We start from the raw sequence: 25038 nt of genomic DNA on the forward strand, positions 1-25038 counted from the left end.
GGATCCACACCAGCATGCAACGTTTTATTGAGAACAGCGATGATATCTCTTTGTACTTGGTTTCTTCTCTCAGAGCTAAAACTCCACGTCCACTTTAAAAGTTCATCAGAGGGCAGAGCTGCTGGGAACTGAACCAATCACAGCTCAGCTTTTCTGTTCATTTACCTCCTGCTTTAGTTTTTATTAAAAGTGTTTTTATTTTGATGAGTTTAGATCGTGTCATTCTCTGACGTATGAAGAGTTAGTCGTGAAGAAACATCACTTTTCTCAGAAAGAAGAAGCCGTTGTCAGAGAGGCTGATGAAGAGTCGGCGGGGACGCTGACCATGACCCTGCTGCAGGTGAGTGATGACAGGGCTGGGCTCAGGTGTCACAGACACGCAGCTTCCACTGGAACAGCGAGAGGACTATTTTTACGACAGAAGAATTAAAAATGAAATCCGGTCCCTGGAATATTGTCAGGTTATAAGTCCAAACTGAGCATTTCAGAGACTTTGAATGTGGTGTGGTCGTTGGTCTGAATGCTTCAGAAACGTTAAAGCGGATGGGCTGAAAAACAGGAAATACCCAGTGAGTAGCAGTTCTCTGGGAGTGTATCATTGATGTCAGAGCTCAGAGGAGAAACTCACTCATTCTGCAGAGGAGCATATACCTCTCATCCTTGAAGCAGATGGGCTACAGCAGCAGAAGAGCACACCTTAGTGACTCCAGTCAGTAAGAACAAGAAACTGAGGCTGCAGTTCACGCAGAGAAGATGGAAACATGTTTCTGCAGCATTCAGATGGCTCAGAGTTTGGAGCAAACACGCTTGTATCAGTGTTCAGGCTCCTTTCAGCTGATTGTGGTTTAAACCCATGACATGCCCGAGTGTTATTGCTGACTGTGTCCATCTCTTTGTGAAGATGGTACACTGATAATGGCTTTGCTTGCCGCACTGAGACCGTCTCCACAGTCACAGGTCCAACAGAGCACTTTGAGACGTGGAGTTATGTGACAGTCCTATCGTGGACGCAGCAGCTGTGTGATGCCATGTCCACATGGACCAAAATGTTTCCAGCAGCTTGATGAATCAGGAAGACTTAAAGGTGAGAGACGAGTGTGTGCAGTGAAACGCTGAGTTTAGATGTTTAAACTGAAGCTCTGACCGTTTGTTGTGTTTGTTTGCTCCACTCTCTGCAGGTTGGGACTCAGACCTGTGCAGCAGGGTGAGTGGGTAACGTGCTCCTTGTGTCTGTATCCCTTACCTACCATAGAAGGCATTCACCTGGCACACGTGCTTCCCTCCAAACAAACACTGCTTGATGACTGCGTTAGTGACTCCATCTGTGAGAATGTAGGCCAGCGCTCGGTCAGCGCATCAGCGGGGCCGAACTCAGGTAAACATCGGCGTGATGGAAAGCAGCTGCACGTCATATTTACATATGTAGCAGAGATTCCTGCACGTCTGTCAGCGTGGAACACAGTCAGTGAATGAACACATGTTTGCGCGAAGGACGCGTCTGTCTGAGATCAGGTGTCCCGCTGGCCTCTTCCCGCTGTTTGTCTGTTGTTATTGTCTCGTCCGAGCGGTTGCGGTCCAGGTCGGAACTCTGACAGGCGTGTTTACATCCGCTGTAATTAAAGCAGTGCTGTAAGCCATGAGTCACAACTCCATCTGCACCGTGTCATCAGACGAGAGGGTGAGGAGAGAAAGACAGAGGGGAAGAAGATAAGAGCATCATAGTCAGAGAGCGAGGTCACTCATAAACCCAACCAACACGCCACGAAGCCTCCCATAATCCGCAGGGACTCTTCCTCATGATGAAGACAAGAGTGATATGATTAAAAACCCCAGGGACTCAGTTTAAATTGATAAGGACCTGTTTGTGAAGTTTGTGTTTGAGTGCAGACTCCAGCTAAGCTGAGCGGGTGGGACTGTTCTCCTCCTGTGGAGATAACGTGCTGCTGTGTGGATGCAGCGCCTCTCATTAGAAGCTATGAACCTGTTCTTTGTATGATCTTTATATGATGGGTGGAAAGTTCATGACAGCCGCTGGCTGTCTCTGTGCCTTCCCTCAAAACTCTTTCAGTACCAAACTGTCGGCTAACTGAGGAAGAAGAGTGTGAAGGAACGCTGCGAACGTGCTGTTGTTTCCCCCACCCTCACAGATCTGAGTCCCATCGAGTTTGTTGCTCCCCCACTCCCTCTCTTCTTCTCTGAAAGTATTTCCTGCGTGCAGCTCCATGTTTTGCTATTATCTGCTTTATTGAGCCGAGTGTGCGACGTACACTTTGCCATCATTTCCACAAAGCAGAGAAGGAATTAGAAGAGCAGCAAATGACTTATGACCGCGCGTGGGGGAGGGGGGCATCTGGCCTCGGGGTAGCAGGTCTCCTCTTCCTCCTCGTCCCACCTGGTTCTCGTTTCGGCGCATTTGCGCCTCCTTGTATGTTAGCTGCATGCCGATCTGGCACCTCCTCCTCGGGATGAGCTCTCTTCCTCCTCCTCCCCACCTCTGCATTGCAAACTCCAACATTAAATTGTGATAGATGAAGAGCGGAGGGCATTCATACAAATCAATGACTTTAGTGTATGTGTCATTAGCCCGCACCATGCAGCCAGCGGTCAGCGTCATAAATCACGCCGTGATCGGCTGTCGGCCGTCCTGCGCGTGCATTAGGCCACACAGGCATACCGAAGTCTGAAGGAGAGGAGGAGCGCTCACCCTCGTGCAGGAGTCTTTTGTGATGACTCAGCACTGCTGCACGCCACGGTGGCCATGATTTCATGATGGAGGGAGGAAACTTTCGACTTCACTTTGGCTAAAAGGTAACAGGTGAACACAGTTCGGGTCTGAGCTCCCGAGCCGAGACAAAGACGAACATTAAAGATGGACAGAAACAGGATGAAGGAGCGCAAACGGCAACATTTCTTTATACGCAGATTATTCTGACTCTGCGTGATCAAAGACAACAAAGTGCTTCACATAAAAGAAGTACACAGCGCTCCCATGATGGACTAAGTGATTCTGTGATTGTTTATTGATCTGTAAATCAGATTAATCGAATGTTGACGGTGAACTCACACATGAACCTTCACGCCTCCAAACTCAGGCTGGTGAAGAAGAGCTCAATTTAGCATCTAGCTCAGCGGCAGCTCTTTATAATACAGCCCACAACATAATACAGGGTAATTACAATGCTGTAATCAAGTGGAATTTCAATGTAATTTGCATGAAATATATTTATAATATATTTACCTACAAAGAATTAGAGGTAGGTACACTAGAATAAAGTCAGACTTTTACAGTAAACAAAGAAATAATTATTCTGTAAGTAAACTTCTTAAATACTTGAAGCACTTTATAAATGTCATACTTCATTATTTTTTATATTTTTATATATAATATACATATTCACATTTAACAGTATATTGTAAATACACTGGAGTGGTTCAATCCTACCTTTTCACATCATTTATTATTAATTTTGTCGATGACGGCTGTTCCCCCAGCTTACAGTCGGCATTTAGTGGCTCGGTGATTCTGACTGGGAACCATGATGAACGTCTGCTGCTGTGTTCTTGAAATAAAACGTGTTTACACTTTAAATCCATAAATGAGGTTTGATTCAAAAGCTGCTCTGTTCACATAACAGACTCGACTTTTGATGAGTGCGTCGTCAGTGTGACTCCTTAGTTTTACCTCAGGACTTTAAAGCAGCTACACAAAGTAAAATGAGAACTTTGAGAGAGAAACCAGATTGTTTGTAAAGCAACGTGTGAACCTGAGCGGAGGCTCACATCTTATTGGCTAAAAGAACCTGAAAATGTGGAAATCTTCTGAACTCTCACTGATGACTCTCCGCGAAGCCTCTCCTGCAGCAAAACTGTTTAAAGTTTGAATTCATGGTGAGAGGAATATGGCTAAAGGGATCATTAATCAAGGTTAGTGCTCAATTAATCAAAGGAGGAGAGTCTGAGTCCCGCGACCCTGCTATCCAAACCAGAACCTGGGTGTCAATACTCTCTTCAGGGAGGCAGCGAGCCAGAACCACTGCTCCAGCCCAGTCAATAGAGAGGCCTGAAGATCAAGCTGTCCTCCCACACTGTCGTCCCCAGGAGGACCCAGCAGGAGGTAAACAGGCGTCCTCCGAGGCTGCCGGACGGGAGCAGTAATGTTATTCACGCTGCTGCAATCAGAGAAGAACTTCAGCGACGGTCCGTTGCACAAATTCCTCAAATTTAAAAATGGAATGTGAGAAAATCAAAGTTTGAAACTATAACTAAAAACAGACGCCCCTGATTAGAGATCATTTAAAGATTATATTTAATTAAAAATAGCCAAAGACAGCAGGTCTCTTTGTGAGTGCGGGACGCTGCTTCGACTGTGTGCTGGTAACGACGTCAGGACGGTTCCCCGCTCGTCCTTGTGTTTGTGGAGTTCTCACGTTCAGGTTTACGATGTCGTCTTTGTTACATTTTGATCTGTGTGTCTGGAAACAGGCTCAGAGTGAGAGAGTCATGTGACCTGCATTCATTCAGGAGATGTTGGTTTTTACACTTCAAACAGACCTCTGTTAGTTCATCGGGAACCAATACGTCTGTTTACTCGATAATAAAACAGAAGCTGTGCCGAACAGCTCATCTCAGGGGAGACGGTCTGCGTTTCATCTGAAGAAATTAAAAATAATCATCTATTTATGAACAAAGAGCAGACTCCATTATTGTTCCTCAGCCTCTTTTCTTTGTGAAATTAAGTGTAAGTCACTCATGTATTTGATATCGGATATAATTTGATCTCTAAAGATTTGGGAAGAACTCGCTTTATCCCTCCACATCAAACGCTCGGCTCCATCAAGACCTCATTAAAGTGCGTCTGCATTTAGAAACGACCGGTGACCGTGGCCGTGTGACGACTCACCTCGTTAGAGACGCAAGCAGCTGATTTAAGGGCCGCTGTTCACAGCTCTCACTTTAATGGACTCGGGCATTTTTTCTCTGCTTGCCTTTCATTCGGCAAAAGAAACGTGGCATTTGTTTTTTCCTACAGTCATTTATTAATAGTTTCTTTGGTCCTTCACTCCACAAGTTCAAATCCGAGCGTTTTCTTTTGGGACTGAATCGCACATTTGATTCAGACCGATTCTCAGATTTTGGTCAGATTTTGGTGAACGTGTTCCTCCGTGGCTCGCTGTCCCCCCTCCCTCCCTCCCTGTAGTTTGGGGTGATTTATAACCACTGACACCATTAGATGGGGGGTATTATTAGCAGATTAGAGAAAGGGAGAGGGGAGAGGGACACAGAGCGGGACCCGACTTTCTAAAGACGCCGTCCGCTGCTGGAATAACTCCCCTTTGACCAGCTTCCCAATTACAGTGGCTCATTCACTGCAGGTCACAGAGGACAGAGAATAAATATTCCCACATTATCTCCGCTGGTGAAACGGAGCAGAGAACAAGAGCGCCCACGGGGGATGGACTGTGGGGGGAGCCTCCTGTGGGTTATCAGGGAGGAAGGAGGCTGTGTTTGGTGTGGACAGATCAGGATATCGGGATTTATTCATCACTCTGCCTCCCTCAACCTGGAACAATGGCCACCAATCCCTGACTTTCTTCCTGTTAAAAGGGAGTTTTTCCTTCCCTCTGTCGGCAAGTGTTTGCTCGTAGCAGGTCGTTCGATTGTTGGGGCTTTCTCTGCATTGTCTTTACCAGTTGTGATGTGTATGAATAAAACTGGATGAAACGGCCTCTCTGTTAAACATACAGAGCGTTTCACGATTTCTACGATAAGACAGTGAGGTATGTAAGCATGAATCTGAGGCCATGTGAGGTATTTTTGAAAGCATCAGAACCTTTGACTGCAGACAAATATTAATTTATTTGAAACCAACTCTCAAACTAATATTTTCCATCTTTGTCTCCTGCTGCTGTCTGCGTGCAGATGTTATGAAATTGTGTGTGTGTGTGTGTTGGGGGGCAGTGATCAGCTGTGTAACATGCACAGCATCCACACGCTGGTATGAAACACTGTGAGAGTCTCACTGAGCTCCGGTTATCGCTGCTGCACGTGACATATGAGGTGGATCATTAACGCTGTTAATTAGCTCACAGTTTAGAAAGGCTGCGGCTCCCATGGCAACAACTCACCTGTTCAAACTGTGATGAGAGGTGAGAGCAGAAAACTCGAGCGTGAGTAAGTTTGTCGAGTTTGTGCTGTCCTCGTGTTTTAATTATTTCTAAAGTGACACTTTGTCCATGCGAGGCTCTCGGCTGACGGCGGCGTGTGAAAGTCTCGTTCTTCCTGCCTCGTTTGTTTTTATCCTTTTAGTCCTGAGGAGTCTAATGAGTGTGTGTGGAGGGCCGCTCTCTCGCTGCCCTTAAATCAGTAATTGGTTTCAGCGCGGCGACTGTCGGGAAATTAACACATCACACGCTGACAGCTGTTCATTTTTCCGTCGTGCAAATGGACGCTGATTCGCCCAAAAACATCAGAAATGAGTGGCTGCTGATCAAAGGGCCACTTTCAAGGACGGGATGCCGCCCTCTGCTTCATCCCGTCTCTGCAACAAGCAAAGAAATCACTGCAGCTGTGTGTGTGTGTGTGTGTGTGTGTGTGTGTGTGTGTGTGTGTGTGTGTGTGAGAATGCTCACACGTCAGCTTACCTGGGACAGGTGACAGGCGGCTCTCTGAAAATCGTTTCACTAAAATCTGAAGATCTCAGCAGGTGTGACGCATGACGAGGATTTAATACTGTATCTCACTGACAGGTGTCAACATGTCAACCCTATAATGGCCTTTGTATTACATTTGATACATGAGATTCTGAGACCTCTATCTCGTCAACATGATCAATACTTGCCATCATTTCAAAATGTTATGGACAAAAGTATTTTTTGTCTAAAATTATCATTGTTGTTAACAAAAAGTTGCCAAAAACGCCCAATGTATCAAATGCAATACAAAATATATATATAATAAAAATATATCACACACAACATCATATCGAAAAAAAAGTGGATTTTGTGATGAGGGTTAAAAAACATCTCAGTTCCAAAAAATCTACATTTTCTGTCTATTTTTTGATGGGTTGGGTCTGACAGGGTTAATGAAGCGTGTCAGACTAACTCATCCTTGATGTGAGGTATACCTCATCATCGGTCAGAACCCCGAACCCTCCACATGTTCATTTTCAAGGTGTGCATGTCTCCTGGGCTGCAACTTCTTTAAAGAGTGGCCTCTCTGTCACTTTTTATCAGCTTTACCTGGAATGAAATCATCCAGTAATGCAAAGACACACACGTGAAACACCCTCAGCTTTTATCTCCTATCGTCACTCAGTGATTGGTTAATCACTGGAGTACTTCCTGCCACCGATACTCTAACTGTAAAATCACCTTCCAAAGAGTTCTTCAGGTAACCTTGGCATGAACTCAGCTGTTGAGCTGATGCTATCAGTGTGATGCAGCGCTGGTCTTATCAGCGACCAATTGCAAATAAACCCGATCGATGAGCAGAGTCTGTGTCAAGAGAATGGATGAGGCTGAATTAAGAACCAGGTAGAAGTTCAGCAAATGAAGATGTAGCTGAGCTGCAGTCAGCTGACGAGTCACATGATACACGTCGGATTTAAATGATGTGAACATATTAGCAGTGATAATCGGACAGTTTTTCTTTCATTTGAAAATATTTTCACTGTCATTGTGTAACAGTAAAAATACATTTCAGCTTTATTTAGCCCCCCTAACCCTAACCCTTTATTTTACATATTAATACCAAATCACAGCAACAGTCGCCTAAGGGCGCTTAAGATTATGAGGAAGACCCTTCATGGACATAACTCCCATGTAATTAAATTACAATATAACTATATTTATTTACAAATACTTAAAGGTTTGTACACTACAATAAGGTGGTAAGAAGGAAATAACCATACTGTAAATAAATGTAAGTAGTGCATGAACAATTGTAATTTTTAATTCTTGGTAATTTTACAGAAATAAAAGCAATATTTATATCTTACATTTTAAGCATAGTCTGGGTTGTATAACGGAATCACCTTGGCTGACTTCACACCTAAAGAGCGAATCAAAGAAATCTGTCTCAGACGGGACATCAGCCACAGGATGGAGGCTGATGAGGCTCTGTGACACAGGTTGGCTGTTTTCTGAAAGCGTCGGAGAAAACCTTTATTCTGAAAATCTGTGGAGCAGATCCTTTTTTTCTGGTAGCGGTCGTAATGACACACAATGTGCCGATGTTTGGGAGGAACCAATCTGTGCATCGATCGCTGTAATCCTGCCTACGACCACCTGCTTTAGGTTACTTTACTCGGATACTCTGTTTGTTTCCGCCACGAGCGCCACCTTAACATGAGCTTGTTTATCGGTCATAGAATGACATAAAGCAGACAGCAGAGAGATGAACCTGGTGGTCCCACATTCACCAGCTCACCTTCAAAGCACTTTGGGATTTTATTTTATCCACAAGCTCAGCCAGCAGAAACTGCTGGATGTTACATGTTGGCTCTCTGTTACAGTATTTAGTATTTCCTGTAAAAGGTTCCTCTCTTTGAGACATACACACATATTCTGCTCGTAAACATGTATTCACACACACACACACACATACACACACACGCACACGCACACACACACACACACCTTCCTGTCTTCTCTTCATTTCAGCTCCCACAGTGTGGAACAAAAACCAGAACGAGCACGTTGAGATCTATATGTCCTGTTTTGTACCTGAAGGTGATGAAAGTGTGTGTGTGTGTGTGCGTGTGTGTGTGTGTGGGTGAGCACATGTCTCAAAGCGAATGAGGGAAAGTGAGAGCGAGCCCCGGACATCTCATAAATCCCTCAAAAACTACAGCCGGATAATAGCCCAATTAACCTTTTCATTCTTCCCCTCTCGTCAGTGAAATCCTCATTCGCTCCTTTTTTTATAATAATATGAACTTCTCCTTCTCCACCTTTCATCAGATCAGAGCAAAACGAGGGGCTTGACCTGCACACAATAAGGATTCATGGCAGCGTACAAAAATATCCAGGTTTAATTTCCACACTACATCTCTCTCTCTCTGAGCGCTGACCTTATTTATGAGGGTGACTTTGTGAAGGACCAATGCCTGGATTAGAGAACAAAGCATGGAGGGTACAGTACAAGGTTGGAGGGGTCAGGGAGAAAGGATCTGATGGTGAGGACACCTGGAGGAGGATGGCAGAGGATGTTGGAGAGTATAACACACTGATTTTGTTCTCAGTCTGTTTGTGGTTAAAACTCAACCCCACGATGGAAAAGTCCTTGATGTCACATTGCAGTTAAAGCTGTGAGAGCTGTAATGTTTGCGGTAACGAGTGAACTGGAATTACATCACAATGAAGGAGTTTATTTTCACATTTTTATACCTTCTTCACGAATAGAAATGGTGGTCTTGGAGCGCTCCTACACCCATGCTGTTATCTGAAGACCGCTGAATGTTATGATGAATGTTGTTCCTGATACAAACAGTTCACCAGAATAATAACAGAATAATGTGCCTGAAAACGCTTCTGAAAAGTGATGCCACAGCTGAAGCTTCTTAAGCCAGCATTCTCTCTGACATCCAGCAGGGGGCGACTGCTCTGGAGACCGATTGTAATGACGCCTATGGGAAAAGGAGCCTACTGCTCAGCTGATTGCTGAGCGCTTTAATGAAGAGATTCTGGCTTCAGGTCTGACTGGAACGTGGTGTTCATGTTGGAGATCATGAAGCAGGATTTAACTGAGCTGCTTCCATGTGAGTGTGATGCGTCTCTCAGATTGTCCGATAGATCCACCTCGCACTCACTACGTCCAGGTTTCACCACGGGGTCACATTCATCGTTCTGTGCTGCAGCAGACACCAAGAACTAAAGTGTTTCTTTTAGCGCAATCAGTGGCTAAAAACCATCTGAGCAGATCACACGATCTTAAAAATCAAAAGAAAATCCAGAAAAGATGAAAATGCTGTTTGAATGCTGTTTACATCATTTTAATAAAGTATTCTGAGGCTGATTGTAGGGTCTACCTTTCCACAGAAAGCACCTTGAGGTAACTGTTGTTGTGATTTGGTGCTGTACAAATAAAATTTAATTTATTCTGAACTTCATCCGTCGGAGAGGCTTCAGAGATCCTTATCTGCAAATACATAGCTGATATTTAGACCTGACACAGAGGTGAACCTTTCCACAAAGTTCCTGCAAGAGAGGAAAGGACATTCATCAAAGATGGCCGATATGATCCCTGATATGCCTACATTATATTTCACTGGTGTACCTAATAAACTGAGCAGTGAGCATGCAGCAGTAAATGGTGGACAGATTAACTGAGGCACATTCTTCACTGGTGTCTGCAGAAAGGAAAGGTTGATCCAGAGATGATGGAGGGGAGCCATTCGGCTTTCCGTTAATCCCACTGTACAGAAACCGGCTGCGTGCAGCTGCTGTGCAGCAGGGGGCGCTCTCACGTGTTCCTCAGTAACAGGAGTGAACGGAGCTAAACATTTAAAAAATGACGACATCCAGAAAAAGATATTTCATTTGAGTTTCCATGAACCCAACGAGTCGACCTGAGTCGTGCTGATTGGTTGGTCAATAAACAAACAGGACCAAAAAGCTCAAACGCTGGGTGACCTCACCGAGCGCCATTCATCCCAGACAAGCTCGAAAACGCCCCCACAGAACAGGAAGTGCACAGAGGGGGCGCTCGCCGTTACATTAGAAGTCTTCTGGAACTTGTCGTGTCAATCCCTCAGATCCCGAGTGCGTGTGTGTCTGAGTACAGTAAAAGCAGACAGATGTAAGCAGCGATGTTTGTGGAGTGTGGCTCTCGCCCTCCTGGCTGGCGCCGCCCGGCTCCTCGCGTTGCTCCCAACATGAACTTGGTGCTGTTTTCAATCTTGTCTCTTTTCAGACGTGGCGCAGGAGCGGCGCAGAGAGGGGGCTGCCGTGTCGGGTGAAATTGGACTGCCTCTCCCCATTATTGTAAACATCATGCGAGCAGACAGGCGAGCGGGTCGCTGGGACGCGGGACGAGGGGGCGCTGCCTGGGAGAGTGCCGCTAAAACACATCCATTAAGGCCCAAACTGCATCTGATTTACATGTTCACACTTTTAAACCTGTCACTGGAGAAAAGTCTTCCTTTCTCCTCATCCTCGGGGAAAAAAATCTCCTCTTTCAGCGCAAAGTCACGCTCGCTGTTGTGCTGTGGTAAATAAATGACAGCCAATGGGATTTGTGGGTTTCTTCCTCATTACAGTGTGTGCAGAACTTAACGACCTTAACGTCAGCACAGCTGCAATCATCTGTCAGGGCACCAATTAGTTTCATCCACGGCCCGAGATGGTGGCAGAGAGCTCAAAGAGTCTCGGGTCCAGCTGTAATTTCTATCAGGGAGCAAAAAAAACGCACATACGACAAACAGAAACATTCATTAGGACGAAGAGACAGAGAGCAACACCGGGCTGAGTCATTAGAGGAGCGAGCGTGCTTTACAGCGGGGACAGGAAGCACTGCAGCGTGTGAACAATAATCATGATTGTGTAACGTAAAAAATCTGTTCAGTCACATCCAAAAATGTTCTGTTCTGGCTTATTGGATCTGACCTCATTAACAAACGCACTCCTTCTGCGCATTTATAAAATCTGCTCAACTCCTTCCTGATGTCCCGCCGTGCCTGGACTCCCTGAAGATGGTACTGTGGTCGAGCAGAGCGACTGCGTTCACACTGACACTGCATACGTGGGGGCACAAGGCTTTTGACACAATGGACAGATATGGTAAGAGAGGTTAGAAAACAACAGGTTAAAAAGTTATCTATATCACAGACAGCCATTTGTACAAACTGGTCAGTCAAAATGTGTGCTGGAATATTTCCTGTGGTGTCCCACAAGGTTGGGTCCTACACTGTTTACTTTGCGACAAACGTACTGAAGTTTGTGGTTTTTGCAGATGATACAACCGTTCTTTGTTCAGGGGAGATTAAGTTGTTTGGAAATTGAGAAATGTATTCACATGCAAATTAGAAATTCATAAAATGTCCATTAAAAAGTATTTGGAAAACACAAACTTGGCTGGAAACCACAGATCAAACACTTTTGTAACAAGATGGCAAAAACTATATAATCAGGGCACATCCTGAACAATGAAACACTGCAACTGTTACCACCATATTTAAATTGCTGTGTTCTAATCTGGGGTAACACTAACAAGAGTTCTCTAAAGAAATATGCAGAAAGGAGCAATAAGAATGTTACATAATGTTTGGTATCGTGAACAGAAAGAATCTTTTTTTAAAACCACAAGTCATGAAATTCATGGATTTGGTACAATTTAAAACCACACAGGTGATTTTCAAAGCAAGTCGTAATAAGTAATATTCAACATTTCTTTAAGAATCGAGAGAGAAGGTGTGACCTGAGAGGAGATGCTGTTTGAAGCAGCCACGTGTTTGCAGCACTCTTAAAAACAGTTTGTGGGGGAACTTTGTGGAATGAGTTACACAAGGACATTAAACAAAGTGGAAATATTGCACAGTATAAGAATAAATCCAAGCAATACGTATTTGATGGGTTTATATATTGGGGTGTATGGGTATATGTATATTATGAGCTTATAGTTGTGCTATTGTATAGAATGAGAATATTAATGTTGGTGATATTTGTCTATACACAGCTGATTGTGTTCATATGCATGTACACATGTATTTGTATATGTACACATACCATTTTGGTTCGGAGATCCAAAGCTGCTGCTCCTGCTCCTGTTCAAACACCTTTTTTTTTGCTTTTAAAACATTTTGTTTTCATGTTTTTCATTTTCTGTGTTTGTTTTGTTCAAATTTTAAATGTTTGAAAAGAAAGACAGAAGATGTTCAGCTTTCTGGGGTTGTGTATCGGTGTATGGACATGCCGTCACTTATGATCTGAATGATAACACGGGACATGAAACATAACTAATATAAATGTCCGCTGGTGTTTCTGGGATCTATTTGTGATTTCTGCTCGAAAACAAAGGATTTTTGTCTTGTTGTGTAAGAACAAAGATTTCAGATCTTCTTCGCTCCTTTCATTTACAGCAAGAAAAGAAGGAAATAGATATTCCATAAGTGCTCTTTAAGTACATATGATGTAGAATATTAGCACAATCCAGAGAGCTATGATTAGGTCCCTTTTTTGCTAAATAAGAGTATATTAGACCATTTATCAAGCAGAGAGGAAACAGTGACATGCCTTCCTCCTTCCATTCATCATGATTACAGCTGCATCAGCCCCAGTTTGTGTCTCAGGTCAGGAAGCTGTGAGAGCAGCTCTAGGCTCCAGGAAAAGGCAGGACATCTCGTATTTGATGGCACATCACAAGGTCAGCACACGCGTGTGATCCATGTACATCGAACGTGAATATACATGTTTAGTCTGTAAAAGCGGAGGCAGACAAACAGGGAACATGATGTTCCCCCTGAGGACACAACAAATAAAATCCTGACTGATTAGAGGAGCAGACACTGTCCTCAGGTAAAGGTAACACTGTGTCGGTAAACGCAGGCTTTTTAGCAGTAAATCATTGGGTGGCTTTTTTTATTACACTAAATACAAATGAAAGCGATTTTTGAACTAAACGTTTGCCACGTCTCATTGTTTATTAACGTAGATATTAAAGTGTGATAACAGCGACACCTACAGGACAGGTAAGGTAGTCTGTAGAGCATCCTCACATCGTGCTAAGGCAGGGGTGGGCAATTCCAGGCCCCGAGGGCCGGTGTCCTGCAGGTTTTAGATCTCACCTTGGGTCAACACACCTGAATCACAGGCCTCTGGAGAACTTCAGGACATGTTGAGGAGCTAATTTAGCCATTTAAATCAGCTGTGTTGGTTCAAGGACACATCTAAAACCTGCAGGGACACCGGCCCTCGGGGCCTGGAATTGCCCACCCCTGTGCTAAGGCATGTCAGTCTTGTGTTTCAGACTGAGCAGCAGCTAGCTGCTGACATTAGCTGCTGTTAAAGAACAGAAGAGAACAGTCTGAGGAGCTAAACAAGCGGATAAAACAGGTAAATCTTTGTAATAAAACGGGCAGCATAACAAGAAATCTTTAGCCCTTCCTTTTTTTAGAAGCACTTTTATAGCGCCTCTGTCAGTGCGCCCCAGGGTGGCTGTGGCTACAATGTAGCTTGCCATCACCAGTGTGTGAATGTGTGTGTGAATGGGTGGATGACTGGATATGTAAAGCGCTTTGGGGTCCTTAGGGACTAGTAAGGCGCTATATAAATACAGGCCATTTACCATTTTACCATTTAACTTGTCCTGCAGCTTAAAACCAGGCGCCGTCGTTTTGAAGCATTGTCTAAACGACCTTTAATTAGCTTCGTGACATGCCAGTTATCCTAGATCACTGGTGAATCCAAGATGCCTACCACCCATTGGCTGGAGCTCGTCCTCCTGTTGTAAAAAGTTAAACTGACCCTCACAGCCACACGTCTTTATTCTCCTCCAGCCTCCAGCGGTCTGCTCCACAAGTATGAATATCAACTCTGTCGCTCACAGCGACGATGTAGCCGCCAAATCTTCAGTCTGCAAAACAAGCCCAACTGTAGCCTGGATGCACAAGGGGAGGACGATCACATGTGACCGCTGCAGAGTTAAAGGCCGTGCGTCGCTCTGCTGTATCATAATGGCGAGTTACGAACGGCGGCTCAGGAATCGGCACAGAAGCAGAGGAGAAGGACGCTCAGCCATCATGGCGGGTAAAATGACTTCCTGTTTGATGAAAAGGCGTGCTGAGGGTTTGGGAGGACTGTGATTGCCACGCAGAGGGCCAGACCATTATATCAGTGAATCTTTGTTAAGCAGCCCCTGAGAGCGGCTGACAGCATAATTAATCTTCCATATGAACAAAGGAGCCACTCAATAGTCCTGAGGACGCTTATTAAAAAATACTAAACACCCCCCACACCGCCCCCGGCTCCACACAGAAAGAAGGAGAGCGGGGAAGGTTTTTGTTTGGCAGTGTGGTGCAGAGGGTTTATGGGACGAGAGGTGGAGGGCGGGTCGAGGGTGGAGGAGGGGACGGCGTGATGGCAGAATGATGGATAATTTCCTGAGACAGTCAGCGATATTAAACAACAACAAGCAAATAGTTTTAATTAGAAATGTGAGATTAGCACAATCTTTCCCTCATGTGAATATTCAACACACACACACACACACACACACACACACACACACACACACACACACACACACACACACACACACACCCACACACACACACACACCCACACACACACACACACACACCCACACACAGCATGTCCTTGTCACATATTGTTCAGACCTGAGAGTGAAAATATGGTAAAAATATCAGGCTGGATGTGACAGAAGGTTCTGCACAAGTTCATTTTCTCATGTTTAAAATGATTTCTTTTACATTTTAATGCAAGGAACTCAAACAGAAAGAATAATTTAACGACTTTTTGCAGCGATCGCACCAAACGTGATGCAGCTACAGTGAACTCATGCATTCATTTCTTCTAGGCTGGACGACTGTGATTCATTATTATCAGGATGTCCTAAAAACTCCCTGAAACGCCTTCAGTTGATCCAAAACACTTCAAATCCTGCTCCTCACATACAAGGTCTTAAATAATCAGGCCCCATCTTATCTTAATGACCTTGTAGTACCATATCACCCTATTAGAGCACTTCGCTCTCACACTGCAGGCTTACTTGTTGTTCCTAGAGTATTTAAAAGTAGAATGGGAGGCAGAGCCTTCAGTTTTCAGGCCCCTCTTCTGTGGAACCAGCTTCCAGTTTGGATTCAGGAGACAGACACTATCTCTACTTTTAAGATTAGGCTTCAAACTTTCCTTTTTGCTAAAGCATATAGTTAGGGCTGGACCAGGTGACCCTGAATCCTCCCTTAGTTATGCTGCAATAGGTGTAGGCTGTTGGGGGACTCCCATGATGCACTGGGTGTTTCTCCTTCATACTTCATGTTAGCGTTTGTCTTCTCTCTGCTGTAGGGTTAGGGTTAGTCTCTGTCCTCAGCAGTGTTGCCACAGTTATTTTGAAAAAGTAATATATTACTGACTACTGATTACTCCTTCCAAAAGTTACTTTATTGATTACTTTATTTTCAAAGTAACTAAGTTAGATTACTAGTTACTTTATTAGTTACTTTCAGAAGCTGCCAATAACAATCCCCACTGCCTCAACATAAAAACATTGGTTTTGCCAATACTCACTTTATTGGAAGTGTGTTTTAACAGTAATGTCAACAATATATCTCCTGACATTTGAAGTTGAACTTTTTTCCTGACAGAAATACTTAAAAATAAAGACAGTCTTGTTACCTTACTTAACATAAATACTTTTTATAAAAAAAATAAGTCGACTTCATTTAACATAAATACTTTTTTTTAAATAAAAAATAAGAGTCCTTTTTGTCTTCATTTAACATAAATACTTTTTATAAATAAAAAATAAGAGTCCTTTTTGTCTTCATTTAACATAAATACTTTTTTTAAATAAAAAATAAGAGTCCTTTTTGTCTTCATTTAACATAAATACTTTTTATAAAAAAAAAATAAGAGTCCTTTTTGTCTTCATTTAACATAAATACTTTTTTTAAATAAAAAATAAGAGTCCTTTTTGTCTTCATTTAACATAAATACTTTTTTTAAATAAAAAATAAGAGTCCTTTTTGTCTTCATTTAACATAAATACTTTTTTTAAATAAAAAATAAGAGTCCTTTTTGTCTTCATTTAACATAAATACTTTTTATAAAAAAAACAAAGAGTCTTTCTTGACTTCCCTTAAGATACTTTTTATACCATCCACATGTAAGCACTATTGTCCACTTTTGTAACTTTGGACTAATCTTATGAAAAAAAGAGACTGCAGGTCCAACTTAAATAAATTGCTTTACTCCCTTGCAAGTAATTGATTTAAGTTAATCTACTTGACAACTTTAATAAGTTTATTAAGTAACTTTGATAAACTTAATTCAATTACTTGTAAATAGTTATTTAAGTTGGATTCCCTATGCTCTTTTTTTTCAGTATATGTTGTCATCGCATGTTATGGGGGAAACAGTAGAGTGGAGCGAGTAAACCAGTGGTTGTACCTCATTAACAGAAGCTTCTCAAACCTTTTGTCAGAAAGTTGATTTCTTTTAGGCGTGAGCACCAAACCTCCCAGACTAAAAAGTCGCTCCACAGGAGCACTTGATGGGGTTGGAGTGTTACACTTTAAAAAAACTGTCTTTATGCTTGAAAACTTATGCAGAATCTGAAGGTCGTAGCCTGACCTCAGGTAGTCCATGACTTCTTTTTCTGCAGAATAGGTCTCCTCCTCTGGCTCTGCCTCAAAAGTGAAAAAGTCCATCTCACCTTGGCTGCTAGATGTAGTAGCACTGGGCACACTGGCAGGGTTTTTTGCAACAGGAGCAGTGGTGCAACACTCTGCTGTCAGAAGCTGTTTTACTCGCTCCCTCCTTCCTGCATGTCTCAGCCATCGGAGTTTGAATTTTGGACAATTTTGTCGTCCAGCACACCGGCGACATGAGTCTGAGTAGCCTAAAAAACATAATCGATATTTTTATGCCTACAATTTATTATGTTATTGGATTACTTGCAAACCATGCCTAATATGAGATCAATATTATGAATTTTATTTTGTTTTAGGTTACTTATAAACATTTTAATTGTTTCAATCTTATTTTGCAATGATAATTAATATTCTGTTCCATGTTTGTGAATTGTATGAAGGAAAAAAATTAACTAATTTCAAGATGGAGCGTACCTGTACAATGGTATCTGGAAGGCCTGCAGTCATCCTGGAGAGGTCATCTTTCACAGCCAGGGTCTTCTGCATCACAACTTCAAGTGTTGGTAGTAAAGTTCCATATGGACAGTTGCCTTGTAAAATGTTCAGTGCTGCAGTCAGAGGTTTCATGGCCATGCAGTACTCATGCAGGAACTGGTATTCTTGATCTTTGAAGCACTTCAGTCCTAGCTTTGTGCACAGAGTATTCAGCTCACCCATGGGAATTTCTGCAATTCTCTTTACAGCATCAAAAAAGGAATTCCACCTTGTGGATGTTGGTATTAGGAGCTTTCTTTTGCTGATTTCTTCCACTGTTTCTGATGCAAGTGTAGATCTACTTGATTTGGTCCAAAGAGCTGTACATTTTGCTGTGCTGCTCCTATACACAGCCCTGCTCTCTGCATTGGTTGTTAAATGTTTCTCCACATCACGTGTGCAAATTATGTTGATGGTGTGTGAAGCACATCTGCGGTGCGGGGGGAGAGACAGCTGACCATCACTTTCATTCTCAGCCGAGAGGATTTCTGACAGATCAGAAAAAGTGACATCATCGTCTTTGGGGGTGGACTCTTCCTCCTCCGTCTCATCATCGGACTCCGTGACAGGATAATAAACTTGAAACGCCTTAACAAAGTTGGATCCATTATCAGTAACTGTTGCAACTACTGTGTTGAGTAATCCATAAGAGGAGTGAATGTTTTCGATTTCTGTACCAATTACATCATACGTGTGTCTACCACGAATTCGCCTACATGCTAATGCAACCTCGTGGCGCTCTAATGTGGTTCTACTGATCCAGTGGAGCGTTACTCCCATAGAGCTTCTGTTGTTAGCAGTCCAAATATCTGCGGTAGTTGAAACAAAGTCAATCTCATTCAGTGAGGCCTTCAGATTTCTCTCCATTTCTGTAAACTCCTTCTGCAGGTAAGAAGTCAAAGTCGTTCGGTGAGGCAGCTCAGCATTAACAGAAGTAGGGATCTTTTTTATTATGGCACGAAACAAGGGCGAGTCAACAGTGTTTATAGGTAGCATTTCTTCTACAATATACTGCGCGACCAACTTCTTCAATTCTTCATCACATACTGGTTTTGCACCAAAGTCCAACTTTTGTTGTTTGGGGGGTGTAGGACCTTCTGCGGAAGTCACGGCTCTCTGCTTCGGACCACTTGGTGGGACTCTCTCTGTGAGTTTGACTGTGCCGTGCTGCGACTCCAAATGCTTCTTTAAGTTTGACGTAGTGCTTTTGAAGGTATATAACACTTTTTCGCCAACACAGAGTGTACAACGAACCCTAATATTGAAATTTTTAGTTGACAGAAACTCAAAATAGTGACTATATTTCCAGCTAAAGAACGAACATCTCTCTCCCTCCATTGTTGTTTACACTTTTTTACGTCGCTGGCTGCTTGTGAGCGGGAAACGTGACCTGTCGCTTCACGACACGTATGCGTTTGTCATCCACCGAGACGAAAAGAAGAAACCAAATCTTTTTGCTTAAAAAAATGTAAAAAAAATAGTAACATACAGTGGTTTGGACAAGTAACTTTAATCTGATTACAGTTATGGAAATAATAACGCATTAGATTAGTTGTTACTGAAAAAGTGGTCATATTCAGAGTAACGCGTTACTGGCATCACTGGTCCTCAGATACTGATCCTGGATCTTTTGAAGGTTTCTTACTGTTAAAAGGAAGCTTTTCCTCCCCACTGTCACCAAGTGCTGCTTATGGGCTCTCTCTTTCATATTGTAGTGTTCTCATATATACAGGAGCTTGAGACAGCTGCTGTTTTCAGTTGTTTGTCTAGCTCATCTAAACAGAATCCAGTGAAATCATTGATTCTTATTAACTGATGAAATGTCCAGCTGAGCTTTCACTGTGACATCATCACTTGAAACTGCACTTTAACTGTTGATGGAAGAAAAACTCTGCAGACTTGACGTGAGCTGAGACGCTGCTGCACAGTTTACTGTCCATCAGTATTGCTGATCCTCATTGATCTGTGAATGATTAACAGCTGTTATCGTCTCTCTGTGGGACTGAACTGGATGCTTGTTAAGGGGGCGGAGTCCATTAATTCTTCTGAAACAGGTCTCTTTCTCACACACAGACTCCCTGTTCTGGATCATTTCTGCAACCACAAAATCACTTTAATATATTCCCAGTGTTACTTCTGAATATTAATAAAATATCAATTATTAATTTTGCCTTTGGCATGGCGAGATCTACTAGTTTTAATTAGTGTACTGTACTCCTTCACAATTAAAAAATAACTGATGACCATACAGACGACTGTGACGTTCTTTCTTGTTGTTGTCAACAGTGGCGCCACTCTTCCTCCGTCTTTTCCTTTGGTGCCCGAAGCCATCGAGCCCCATTTTAACAAAGTGCAACATGAAAACAAGATAATGAGACGGATTCAGGGCTTTGGAGAACTGCAGAAGAAGAAAGACGGGACTCTAATGAGAAGGAAGAGATTCTGTTTCTGATGATGCTGACTGACCTCGCTAAGCACCACCAGCAAGCCGCCATCAGGACAGTTTGTTTAATGTAGGAAACGCACAGCCCTCGCTGTGCTGACCATGACGAACTGGTAATGCTGTGATGTCAGCGTCTGTGTGAGGAGCAGGAAATCTGTCCATGTCAGTTCTGCTCCACAGAACTCTGATAACTGAATAACAACCCATCTGCCTCCTGCTCACAGCTGGTTAGCCTTTGTCCAGGTACTGGATCCAGGTACTGTTTTTTGTTGTTGTTGTTGAAGCTAAAGTTTCACATTTATGCACTGCGCTCTTGCTAATGTTAGAGTCATTCATGCAGGTGTGGTAGAGGTGATGATGATGTTGCAGGATGGCAAAATTTGGTTCTCCCACACAGAAACTTTCCTTGGGATGCAGAACATTCTCATTCCCAATGCGTAACATACCAATGACTTGTCACGGCCCGAGGCGTCTCATAGTGTCATGAAAGGAACCTTTCCGCGTCCTTACGAGACGCTCCAGGTTCTCAGTTGAATCCAATAGAAAGCCACTTATGGCGTTAACACAGGCTTAGAGCAGAGACTCCAGCCGCCCATCCCAGCCCCAACATCAACCCTGTCAGATGTGTTTTCCAAAGTGATTCATGATCAGAACGTAATACACATCTTCATCAGCCTCAGTGTGTCTGTGTATTCATTGTTTATGTTTTTCCAGTTTGCATTTTGTTTCAGCTGCTTTTGGACTGTCGGCCTTGCCCTGATAAAGGTTCATTTTTTTATTCTTAAAGTTGGTGCCACCTGTCTGCGTTTGGGTCCTCAAATCCATGTCTGTGCGTCAGAGGTGCTCTGAGAATGCCTAGCTGAGATCCTCGCAGAATTATCTATTTCATTTGGTTTGCAAACTCCTCAGGATCCACCTGGTGAAAGTGGAAAACGCTGCTGGGAAAAATGATGGCTGGAACTGGGGACTGGATGCTCTTTGACTTCTATTAGTGAAACAGAAAAAAAAGAAACAGGAGAAAACGACATCCAGAAGCACAGGATTCATGACACAAACACACCCAGATGAGGAAGCAGAGAAGAAGAGTTTGAACCCCCCTAATGGTGTTGGCATGAGATTTGAGAGTTTAATATTGCATGCGGATGGATTTTTTTTCCCTTTTTGTGCAATTGACCAACATGACATGCCTAACTGTATAAATGGGTTGCTTTATGATGATAAGATCACTGGCTAATAAGATATTTATGTGACACGCTGACAGATCCATCTCCTTCCTTCCCTCTTCTTGCCATCTTCATGCCTCGCTGAGCCGGTGAGGATCAAACTCAAATTCTCCAAATGGGGTCGTTAAATGGAGAGGAAATTTAATAAATTAATACTTCTTTTTCAGAGAAGGGGCTAAAGAAGAAAGATAGGAAGAGAGGGAAGGGAGAGAAGTTTATAGTCTTGACAAATAGCCCGAGTGGCAGAGTGTTTATAATCTTTTCTCCTTTTTTGTACTTCAGTCATTCATTTTGTCCTCGCCTCATCTCAAATCCCTTCTGGGTATTTTCACATGGGTGTCTTGGGAAAGGTGTCACAATTGTCATGCTGAAGCTTAAATGAAGATCTTGTAGTTTTTATCATTATGACAAGCAGGGCCAGCAGAGATAAAACAAAAACATTTTTCAAAGGGGATTTTGTGAACATCACTCATAGCCACATTTCCTGTAAGCTGAATGTTTGCTGACCTACTACACGTTTCACGATCTGATCAAATATTTAGCTGTTACGGCATCAACGTGTCCAAACTCATGCTCTGAAAGCTGCAGTTTGTTTGACATCCAGCAGAGGCAGCAGTGAGTCAGTCCCCATAGACTTCCATGTTAAAACTTTACATCAGAAATAAACATGTTTACGGCCTGATGTTACGGCCAAAAGGCCAAACCGGCTGTGTGGACTCGAGAGCAGACATAGACCGAGGCAAAACCCGACGTGAAAATAGTGCTTCATTTACAGTGGTGCACAAAGGCAGTAGTAAACAGTAGACAATCCCGATAAAGTTGACTATGAACTATGAGCTCAACTTGAGACAAGTAATCAGAACTATGAGCTGTGACTAAGTCCATGAACAGGTCCAGGGGAGAAAGGAGGGGCAGTGGAATACAGAGCCAGCATTGCAGGTGGAGAACAACTTGAGAGGGGTACCGTTCGGTGAGTTGTGATCCAAAATGAATCTGGAGGCAGGCAAGTCGTATGCCGTGACGAAGGAAGTGTAACCAGTTTTGCAGAACATCAGCGTCCAGATGAAGGTAGTAGATGAAGACACAGATGAAGAAGTATTGTCCGCAAGTATAACATGATAACCAGGCAGGTAACTAGAGCAAAGAGAAAACACTGTGAGCAAAAATACCACAAGTCTAAAAGGAGTTTGGCAGCCTAGCACTAACACAGGTTAGCAGTGGAGCTGGCAAAGGTCTGTTGTGAGTCTTGGTCTTAAATACCAGTAGCTTGATTGCAGACAGGTGTGCAGGCTTATTGGAGACTCTGCCAGAAGGTTGAGCCCAGCTCTCTGGAAAAACAACCAAGACCATAGCTGTGTCTCAATTCAGGGGCTGCATCCTTCGGAGGACCCGACCCACATAGACCGAGAAGGCTGGAAGTTTGAGGCTGTGAAATGACGGTCTAGCCTTCAGATTTGCGTCACCACCTATCTCTGTAGACTTTAATAAACTCAGCCGTCTGCTGTCTAAAATATAACAGGACACTGGAGTAAACTCTCGACCATCTCACACTTCTGTTTAATCAGTTTTCTTTTTGACGTTTATTCAGCTGTGTGAAAACTTTAATCTCAGCCAAACGGATTTACTCAGGAACAAATAAAACACTGAGAAAAGCCAAACAATAAAATTTTTAAGTTATCTAAGTGACTTATGTATCATGTTTAACCTGATTAGCAAAAGACTGCGGGGGGTCTGAATACGATATGCCTGGAGTTCGCTGTTCTTGCCGGCTAACAGACGTCTCAGAAAATGTCGGTGCACTTCTGCAAATATGTGATGTCTTGATAAACAAGCAGATATTTGAAGTTTACACAGCTGCTTTCTCACCTGAAAATAAGTTTTTTTGTGACCCAGAAAGAGTAATATTTCAAACTCTCTGCACTCCTCCGCCATTGCTGCGTTTGAAAAGTATTTTTATATTATTATAAAAATATTATAAATAATAATTTAATAAAGTATTGAAAAGAGTAATAAGAGTAATATTCAAACTAAATAGCTGCCACCATTGTTGGAAACTGGAATCGGCTGGGCCGCGCTATGACTTCGGGGATAGGTTGGGCCACGAAGGATACACCTGACCCATCCTTCAAATTTTGGGATATGAAGGATGCATTTGTTGACCGCATTTGGAGCAGCCGTTGAATTGGGACAGCCTTCGTTGAGTCGCTGTGAAGTAATCGGCCTTCAAATGCCTCCAAAGGATGCGGCCCCTGAATTGAGAAACAGCCCCTGATGCCTGATCATTTCCCCCTGATAATAAAAGAAAGCTTTTATAACTTACCTGGACTAAAGTTTGCATTATTAGGGGCGTGGCCTCTTTGACTGACAGGTGGATGCTAACACAGGTGACTGTAGCTGCTAGCTGTCTGCTAGCTTTACCGGAACTGGACCTCTGGACCGTGTTTGTGCTGTTGGAGCCTTCTGGAGACTTTTAATGACATCATGTGACCAATAATATGGCTGCTGTGAGCTCACTGTACTAACAGACCGTCCAAGAAGGCAGAGCTCCAGTTTTAGGGCACAGGGAAATTTAAGGATTTCAACTGGATGTTACTGAGCACTAATTAGCAGGTATTGCTCTCATACAGTGTGTGAATGCAGACTGATAGCTAGGCTAGCTAGCTTTAGCTAATAACGCAGCTTTTTTTTAATGTGTAAAATTGTTAATTTTTTGGTGGTGGTGTTTTTACGTCCAGGGGCTGCAGGTTACAGAGAGAATTAAGTCATAAACTGCTTGGACATCAGTAGGTACTCACAGCTCCACGCTCATATACAAATATCCTTCGTGGCAGAGACATCCACAGGGCCCAATTAGCCAAAGAGAGCATGTATGAGTGAGACAGCCTGTGTGCTTCGATGTTTGACTGCAGGCCTTCTATCAGCTCCTGTGTGACATCTACAACAACACATGTGACACGAAAAAACACTGAGCCAACATGGCCATGCTAATTAACCTCATGCTGGTAATGAAGAGCTCTGACGAGCCAGCGTCTGATGAGTGATAATTTCCATATGTAGTAGGGCACCTTCTGACCCCTCCTTTTAGTTCCACAGTTCTGGTCACAAACAAACATCTGAACAACCCCCACAAACAGAAACAGCCTCCTACACATCTGCTTCATCTGCTCACTGTTTGCACAGGAACTTCTTAGAATCGTATTTCCACCACCAAATCAAGCTGCAGCTAAATTTTAAAGTTAAATCTTATTTAAAGGCAGCACAGCTTCCTTAGAATGATTACATCCAAAGTCCAAAAGTGGTCCATTAAGGGCTATAACCCCAAACTGTCCAGACTTTCATTTTTTTTCAGAGTGTGCATGCTACAATACTCTGTAGTGTCACAGGTTATGTTAGAGATATCCTGGATGTGTTGAAATGAGTGGAAGAGGGACATTCTGGAGAGAGATCCAAAAAAGAACACAGGAGCAGTGCTGAAGTGAGGTACAGGAAGGTATTTACAGGATATTTCT

This window comes from Pelmatolapia mariae, linkage group LG1, assembly GCF_036321145.2.
Source record: "Pelmatolapia mariae isolate MD_Pm_ZW linkage group LG1, Pm_UMD_F_2, whole genome shotgun sequence".
Lineage (NCBI taxonomy): Eukaryota > Metazoa > Chordata > Actinopteri > Cichliformes > Cichlidae > Pelmatolapia > Pelmatolapia mariae.